Consider the following 8,218-nt stretch of genomic DNA (forward strand, 5'->3'; position numbering starts at 1 on the left):
CACGCCTTCATCTCATCACGCCTGGATTATTGCAACAGCCTTTTCACCTGTTTAACCCAAAAATCTATTGATCGACTCCAGACTGTCCAGAACTCAGCTGCCAGGCTTTTAACCAGAACAAAGAAATATGACCACATTACTCCTATTTTAGCTTCATTACACTGGCTCCCAGTATGTTTTAGAATTGACTTTAAAATTCTATTGATCACTTTTAAAGCTCTTCATGGTCTCTCGCCTTGTTATATTTCTGGACTTTTAGTCCCATACACACCAGCACGTACCTTGAGATCCTCGGGCAGAGGTCTGTTGTCTGTTCCAGAGTCTCGACTGAAAACTAAAGGGGACAGAGCGTTTGCAGTCAGGGCCCCGAGGCTCTGGAACAGCCTGCCCGAGGAAATCAGGTCGGCTGAGTCAGTGAACTTTTAAGTCCCTTCTTAAAACATACTTTTATAGGAGAGCCTTTCCCGATCTTATTTGACTTTATTTTATCCCTTTTATTTTACTAGTTTTATATTTATCTTAAACGTGTATTTTAGTTTTTTCAATGTTTTCTTTGAGCACTTTGTAACTTGTTTTTGAAAAGTGCTCTACAAATAAAATTATTAAATAAGACCAGGTGAAACCTGGATAAACCCTGATATTTTCCCCTTATCTCATCTACCTGACTTAACAATTTGCATAGTATAGGACTTATTTTAAACAGTCTATATTAGCTATCTTTATTTGCTTATGATTCCATAAAACTCCACATTTAAAAGCCCTCTTTTATATTTAAATAAAAGTGCTGATGGAATAAAGTTATGCATAGTCACGTTTTCCACAACACAGTAAAGTAAGTAGTAAAAGGAAATTGACAGATTGTAATCACATAAGTTTGCCCAAGGGTCGATCAAAATACTGTGAGGCATGAGAGTGGAGGACATAGTCTTCCAAAACTTAAATGCATTTAACATGAGCTGTTAACCTTTTGTGTACCAAGTAGAAGACTAGATGCTGATGGAGAACAGTGTTTTGTTGTGTTAGTTATATTGAATTGTTTTGAACAAAATTATTGCTAGGGACAATTCAGTAGTCGTTGGATATTGGTAGGGCTGCTGTCCCTATTCTACACCTTTGAATTTAATTAAAATCACTACAGTTTTCTGGCTGATTAGCAGATTTATTTTTTTTCCTCCTGGGAGCAAGTAATGGTCATTCTAAGATGACATGAAACACCCTATTGAAAAAGCAAATTCGACCGTCTGAGGATGACAGAACACCCTATAAAGCTTCCATTTTACTTCAACTTTATCAGTTTCATTGGGGAAACCCTAATTGCAAGAAAGAAACTAATTCTTAACCTACCTTTATTAGGTTAAGAAATAATATTCATTGAATTAGGCTTAAATAATAACCTTAATAAATATTGATGTGGTTACTTATTGAGGAAAAATTTAGCTTGTATGCAATATAATATTGCACCATCCAACCATGTAATGATAATTCTGTTCTCCCTCAGTGTGTGCATGTATGCTTCCTTCATGCATGTAATGGAAAACAGTTGGCCACCCTGGATTGGACAATCAGAAGTTGATTGCTGCCTTGTGATTGGTACATTGAATGACAGCAGGCTTTTTAAGCCCCCAGCTGACCGCAATCTTTGCTTCACTCTGCTACTTGCAACTATGTGCTAGTTGTTGAATGAGAACCTTTGCAAGCAGAGAAACTTCAGCACAGTGATTTTAAATGTTTGTAGAAGTCTTGTCTGTTTCAGGTTGTTCAGGCGGATCTTGTTAATTTGGGCACAGCTCATCTCTGAAGACTGCTACTTTGTAATTTCCCTGCATTGTGGTGAGACACCTCATGTTATGTCTGTTTCCTCTAGACTGGGGATGTAACAATATTTATTTATTAAATCTTGCATAACTTTTGTCCTTTTGAACAGACTCAATAGGAATCAGTTTTGAAACAACACATTGTGTGTTTAGAAAGAAATTCTTATGAATTGAGACTGAATGAAAACCCCTTTTCAGAATAAGTGTTATTTCTGCCTCACTTTATTTGAGGCAGATACACATTTGAGGCCCTGAGATAAGAGATTAAGCATAGAAGGTGTGAGTGTCAAGCGAATCTTCAGGGCCTGGGGTTCTGAATCCTTTCAAAATTTTTTCTTTTAGCTCCTCAGGGGTGATGTCTTTGTTTAGGAAGGTGTAATCCTCGTGTAAGAAAAGGAAGAGTAAGATTTCCAACAAAGCTTTACATATGGTGGGGTCCAGCATTTGTTTTGGAGGAATAAAAAGTTTGCTCCGTGTTTGGCTTAATGGCTCTGGGTTTCTGTGATTGTAGTTCACCATGGTATTAGATGTAACAACGACAAATGGGTGTATGAAAAGTACATTAATTGTTGGCTTTCTTTCAGAAGAGTTATATCAGATTCGACTGCTGGAGCAATGTTACTCACGTCTTTGTCTAGCATGGCTGAAGAACCCCATACCCCAGCTTCACAACAGAGCTCTCGCCATGTCAAGGGATGCAGTTGTGGGTGTACAGAGTGAACAGGAGGGGGCTGAGCACACATTCCTGGGGGGCTCCGGTGTTGAGCACTAAAGTGGAGGAGGTGTGACCACCAATCCGAACTGACTGGGGTCTGTTAGTGAGAAAGTCCAATATCCAGTTGGTTGGAGTGTGGTATTTAGTTTGCCAATCAGTTTCATGGGGGAGATTGTGTTGAACAGCATTCTGATGTAGGTGCTGCTTTCCTTAAGGTGTGTGAGGGCAGTGGAGATGGTATCCTCTCTGGACCTGTTCATTCTGAAAGCAAACTGGTGAGGGTCCAGGCTGGCTGGGACCCTTATTGCTGAAGAACCAGTTTCTCAAGGCATTTCATCATAGTGGGGGTGAGTGTCACAAGGCGGTAGTCGTTGAGACTTGACATGTACGACGGTGGCTGTCTTGAAGCAGGTGGGAAACCTTTTTGAAAAGGTCATCACTTCAACTAGCTGATTGGCAGTGTTTTTATCACACCGCAAGGGATATTATCAGACCCAGCAGATTTATACATAGTGGGGAGAACAAGTATTTGATACACTGCTGATTTAGCAGGTTTTCCTACTTATAAAGCATGTAGAGGTCTGTCATTTTTATCATAGGTACACTTCAACTGAGACGGAATCCAATACAAAAATCCAGAAAATCACATTGTATGATTTTTTTTTAATAATTTGCTCGTTTTTTTAACTCGTTCTCCCACTGTATTTCACTCTCAAGACTTTTGGCTTTGGATAGAGCCCTCACCTCATTCATCCAGGCTTTCTGGGTGGGGAATGGTTTGATTTTCTTAGTATAGCAACCATGTAACCAGCCTGAAGCCTGCTTGCTAAAACATATGGCCAATATACAAAATGAAATATTAAAAAAAACACAATTTAATATGTAGTGAGGGTTTTGTAGAACTAAGTCAGACCTACTCATCTGTGTGACGCTACAGCTGTTTTAGACAGTCATGTTAGAAAGTAAGACATTTCAGAAGGAAAAAGGATCATGCTGATACAATACTGTCAATTATAAATTGGAATTTGTGGTAGCTGAGGATGGTTTTCCATTACACAATGTTAAGAGTCAAGGATCACCATTAGGATCACTGATTTTTGCAATTATGTTTAATACATAGTGAATATATAGTCCAATAAATGTGATAATAAAGCAGAATACATATAAGGAAAAAAGATGACAAATGCTGGAATTATCTGAATCGTAAAGAAAATTTCAGAAGTAAGACATTACCTCTGAGATGCTGCTGATATTTAAAAGGAATATCAGAGTGTGATTGTTAACTGACAATTCTTAGAAATATTGAAAGTGGAAATAAGATCAAATTAAGTATTAGATGTAAAGGCCGTAGGAGGGCAACAACCCAGCAGCAGGACCACTACCTCCGCCTTTGTGCAAGGAGGAGCAGGAGGAGCACTGCCAGAGCCCTGCAAAATGACCTCCAGCACACCACAAATGTGCATGTGTCTGCTCAAACGGTCAGAAACAGACTCCATGAGGGTGGTATGAGGGCCCGATGTCCACAGGTGGGGGTTGTGCTTACAGCCCAACACTGTGCAGGATGTTTGGCATTTGCCAGAGAACACCAAGATTGGCAAATTCGCCACTGGCGCCCTGTGCTCTTCAGATGAAAGCAGGTTCACACTGAGCACACGTGACACATGACAGAGTCTGAGATGCCGTGGAGAACGTTCTGCTGCCTGCAACATCCTCCAGCATGACCGGTTTGGCGGTGGGTCAGTAATGTGTGGGGTGCATTCCTTTGGTGGGCCGCACAGCCTGACTGCCATTAGGTACCGAGATGAGATCCTCAGACCCCTTGTGAGACCATATGCTGGTGCGGTTGGCCCTGGGTTCCTCCTAATGCAAGACAATGCTAGACCTCATGTGGCTGGAGTGTGTCAGCAGTTCCTGCAAGAGGAAGGCATTGATGCCAGGTCTGGGAGGAGATCCCTCAGGAGACCGTCCGCCACCTCATCAGGAGCATGCCCAGGCGTTGTAGGGAGGTCATACAGGCACGTGGTGGCCACACACTACTGAGCCTCATTTTGACTTGTTTTAAGGACATTACATCAAAGTTGGATCGGCCTGTAGTGTGGTTTTCCACTTTGATTTTGAGTGACTCCAAATCCAGACCTCCATGGGTTGATTCATTTGATTTCCATTGATAGTGTGATTTTGTTGTCAGCACATTCAACTATGTAAAGAAAGGCGTATTTAATGAGATTTCATTCAGATCTAGGATGTGTTATTTTAGTGTTCCCTTTATTTTTTTGAGCAGTGTACTAGTCCTTTACATTCACATTTAGCTGATGCTTTTATCCAAAGCAACTTACAATTGCTATACATGTCAGGTCACACGCCTTTGGAGCAACTAAGGGTTAAGTAAGTGTCTTGCTCAGGGACACAATAGGGGATTGAACCTGGGACTCCCACCAAAGGCATGGTCTTATCTCATCGGCACCCCTTTAAGGTTATGCTATAGTTCCTATTCTACACTATTATAGGTGAACCTGAAACTAAGTGATCAGACTGAAATCTTTGAGAGATTTGCAAGCAGGAAATGTGCTCCCTATCCTATTCAAGCTTAGTTCATACTGATCAATGTGATGATTTCCTGGAATTGTTTACACTCATCTGTGCCTGTTCTCAGCCAACATCTGTTTTCTATTGCTGATCAACATCGTCTAGTATGTTTTCTTGTACGTCAAGCAATCTGCATGCTGTTGAGAAACCGACCAACTGTGAGAATATTCTGAGATACAAATCTAATCAGAGGTAAAGGGGAAACTTTATTTTGTAGATTTTAGCTGTCTGTGGGCAGGTTCAGCAGTGGCAATCACAGGTCACTGTGCGCACACACTGCATGCCTTACGCTCCTGCAAGTAAAATCCCTTTGCGAAGACACTTAAGATTTTATATTTTTCTTAAAGAGATGCAATTTTTCCTTACTTTCAGTGAGAGTCCAATGTTGCAGGTTTGCATCTCGTCGTATGGTTTCATGGAGTTTATAGAAACACCATTTTAAAAGTTAAGAGGAAGAGTTACCATTATATATTTGATTATTTTCCACTGGCGTCTTAAAATGCTATGAATCCAAGTTTAAAATGGAACAGAGAGGTCTGAGTAAGAGAATGCTTGCCATTTACTTTTAGGCCAAATTCTCTTTAAATTTGTCCTATTTTCCTAAATACATTTCATATTTCAAGTGATTCTGAGTGTGGGAATTCTTGTATTGCGCCGTATTCCAGCAAACTGCATCTGTAATTAAACAATGGCTATAAGTTTAAAGAGCTTATTTAAGGATCTATGAGTATTCACATCCTTATTGTGTAAACAGTTAAGGGAATTGTAGCCCTGTTGTCGTCTTACCACATTGTTTGAAAATTGGGTACCATGTATACTGATGGCAACACCCTTAGGGGTGAGGATTAAGTTGAAAGTGTTACACCTTTAAAGCCATTACACTTTCAACTTAATCGCCATGTCATTTAAAGCCAAGGTACTGGTGCAACGAGAGCCGTAACCATTAAGTGTTTCTGAATACTTACAGTATGAAACTAAACATACTTATGTATCAATTCATCAGCTTACTATCAATGTGAAAGTTTTCCAGTGTGGTAAGATGAGGGTGTGATTCTGTATTTAAACACCTGGGGAATTTCACCACAGGAAATTATTAAGATGGGTCACCTGAAATAAGGCCAGGGCAGAGAGTGTTTTACATTTAAATTTATTAAACTAAGTTCTAATTAAAAACAACCAAAGTAATTTAACAGAACACCAACTACGTATAGGCTACCACTTAAGGCATGCCATTGAATAATAGAAATATGGGCCAAATAATTTAAAATACAATATAGGCTTACTATTTAAAATACAATGGCAGAGAGAATAAATCAAAACAACACAAATCAAAACATGCAAGTCAATTAATTCAAACCAACCAAGATGAAAACAGAAGATTGAAAATCACAACACAAGATGCCAACTGTATAAACTAAATATACTATAACTAGACCCAAACAAAAAAATGCTAATAAAAAGGTGACAGGTGTTGTGCCGAAAAATGATTGCAATCTGCTGGAGCTGTATTGCCCAGTCTCTTCAGTCACTTTCCGGCAAGTGAAATAGCCTACTGCATTTTATGGGTTGTATTGGCCATTTAAAGGTATTTTAAGACATAAAGTACTAGGTGAGCTATAATCTGTCAAATATAACTCTTCTGAATGAAGTCAACTAATTTCAGGGCAGAAATAACCAGTCAATAACAAAAGGCTTCGATCATTTTCTGGCAAGTGAAATACTGCATTTTATGAGTTGTATTGGCCATTTAAGAGGTATTTTAACAGGTAAAAAAAGTGGATTGGTCGGTAGGCCTACACAGCAAGTAAAATAATGCAGTCATAAGGATAATTACAAAATTGTCTTCATTTTATATACAAGTTGGCAGTAAGTCATGTTAATTAGGCTATACAGTCAGTTTTCCAAATATAAACGGAGATATTGGGACATAGGCCTACCAAACATCAGTTTTCGGCGGACGATCACTTTTCGGGACGACACCTGAACTGGGCCGACCAGGCAGAGGGCAATCCCACAGGGGGAGGGAGAGAGAGAGACAGGGAGAGATATAACCAAAGCCGAGACACAAGGCAGACGGACCAAGCCGGCGTTCAAACCCCTGCCGAGGCAGCAGATCACTAGAGGGAGGGGAAGATTTAGCACCCCTAATATTTCGCATGGTAGGCTATATATTCAGTTAAATGGCATACTATGAGAAATATGCATACATACCCCCACGATTCCACAGCGCTCACACATAATCAGCCCACAGGCAAGAGCGAGACAGCCCGCACAGCAAACAATTCGCTCTAAAACAATTAAGGGAGTATTGTGATTAGCCGCGATGCACTAAGCGCACACAGCAGACGGTTACATTGACATGCAAGCAGACAACACACTTACCACACGGACCGGGAGCAACGTCGCGTGCATATACAGAACGCCGACCAGGCGACTCCACAGGTTTAGGGCCGTTAACAGCTAAACTGTTGCGCTACAGGCCATAACAGCACTCGCATCAACACTCGCATCAGCACACCACAACGCCGACCACCGTCGCCAACAGTCGAGACGCCCAACCCAGGTGAGAGAGGCCGACACAGGTGCATCATCACCTGTACTTATAGGCAACGGCAGCGGCATCCGGTTGTCATGGCACCAGTGCAGCGCAATATAGTGGCGGGAGGGAGAAAAAAAAGACGTGTTCATATCGGGTTTATCGCATTTACAGATGGCTTTGCACACTTGTTTTACAGATGTGGCTGTGGACGTTGGTTGGCCTAAGCATCATCACAAGGGTGTGCGGTTATGCAAGCGGTTACTTCCCGAAAGTATGTCATACAATGTCACCTATGCATAAAAATAGAGGGGAAGTTCTTGCTCCTCAGAACACTCAACCGCCCTTTGAGGTCCGTTACGAACATGGTAAAAAGGGAGAACCTATTACAGGTACAGAGACTTTTGGATGAAGGCTTATTTGTCACTATGAATCTTTGTTGCAGTGGTCATTCACTAAGCGCAAGATCATCACTGTCTCCATTTTCTGTCCCTCCACCTGCGTCCTGATAAATCTCCGAACCATTTTCCAGTTTTTCTCAAGAGCAAGTCATCCACACAGTTCAGG

At 40.9% G+C, this 8,218-nt stretch overlaps 1 protein-coding gene and 2 long non-coding RNA genes across 4 annotated transcripts in view; 2 read left to right on the forward strand and 1 right to left on the reverse strand.

The window, feature by feature from the left end:
- Window positions 1-8,218, forward strand: part of LOC123970943 (cytochrome b-c1 complex subunit 10-like) — an 82,100-nt gene that overhangs the window by 4,792 nt on the left and 69,090 nt on the right. The window lies entirely within an intron of this gene.
- Window positions 6,244-7,697, reverse strand: LOC123970944. The gene is made up of 3 exons (XR_006825099.1): window positions 7,498-7,697; window positions 7,327-7,403; window positions 6,244-7,232 (listed from the first exon to the last, which is right to left on the reverse strand). It is a non-coding gene; the product is annotated as an uncharacterized LOC123970944 (long non-coding RNA).
- On the forward strand, window positions 7,196-8,218 carry LOC123970946. The gene is made up of 3 exons (XR_006825101.1): window positions 7,196-7,678; window positions 7,851-8,043; window positions 8,184-8,218. It is a non-coding gene; the product is annotated as an uncharacterized LOC123970946 (long non-coding RNA).

This window comes from Micropterus dolomieu, linkage group LG05, assembly GCF_021292245.1.
Source record: "Micropterus dolomieu isolate WLL.071019.BEF.003 ecotype Adirondacks linkage group LG05, ASM2129224v1, whole genome shotgun sequence".
In the NCBI taxonomy this organism is placed as follows: Eukaryota; Metazoa; Chordata; class Actinopteri; order Centrarchiformes; family Centrarchidae; genus Micropterus; species Micropterus dolomieu.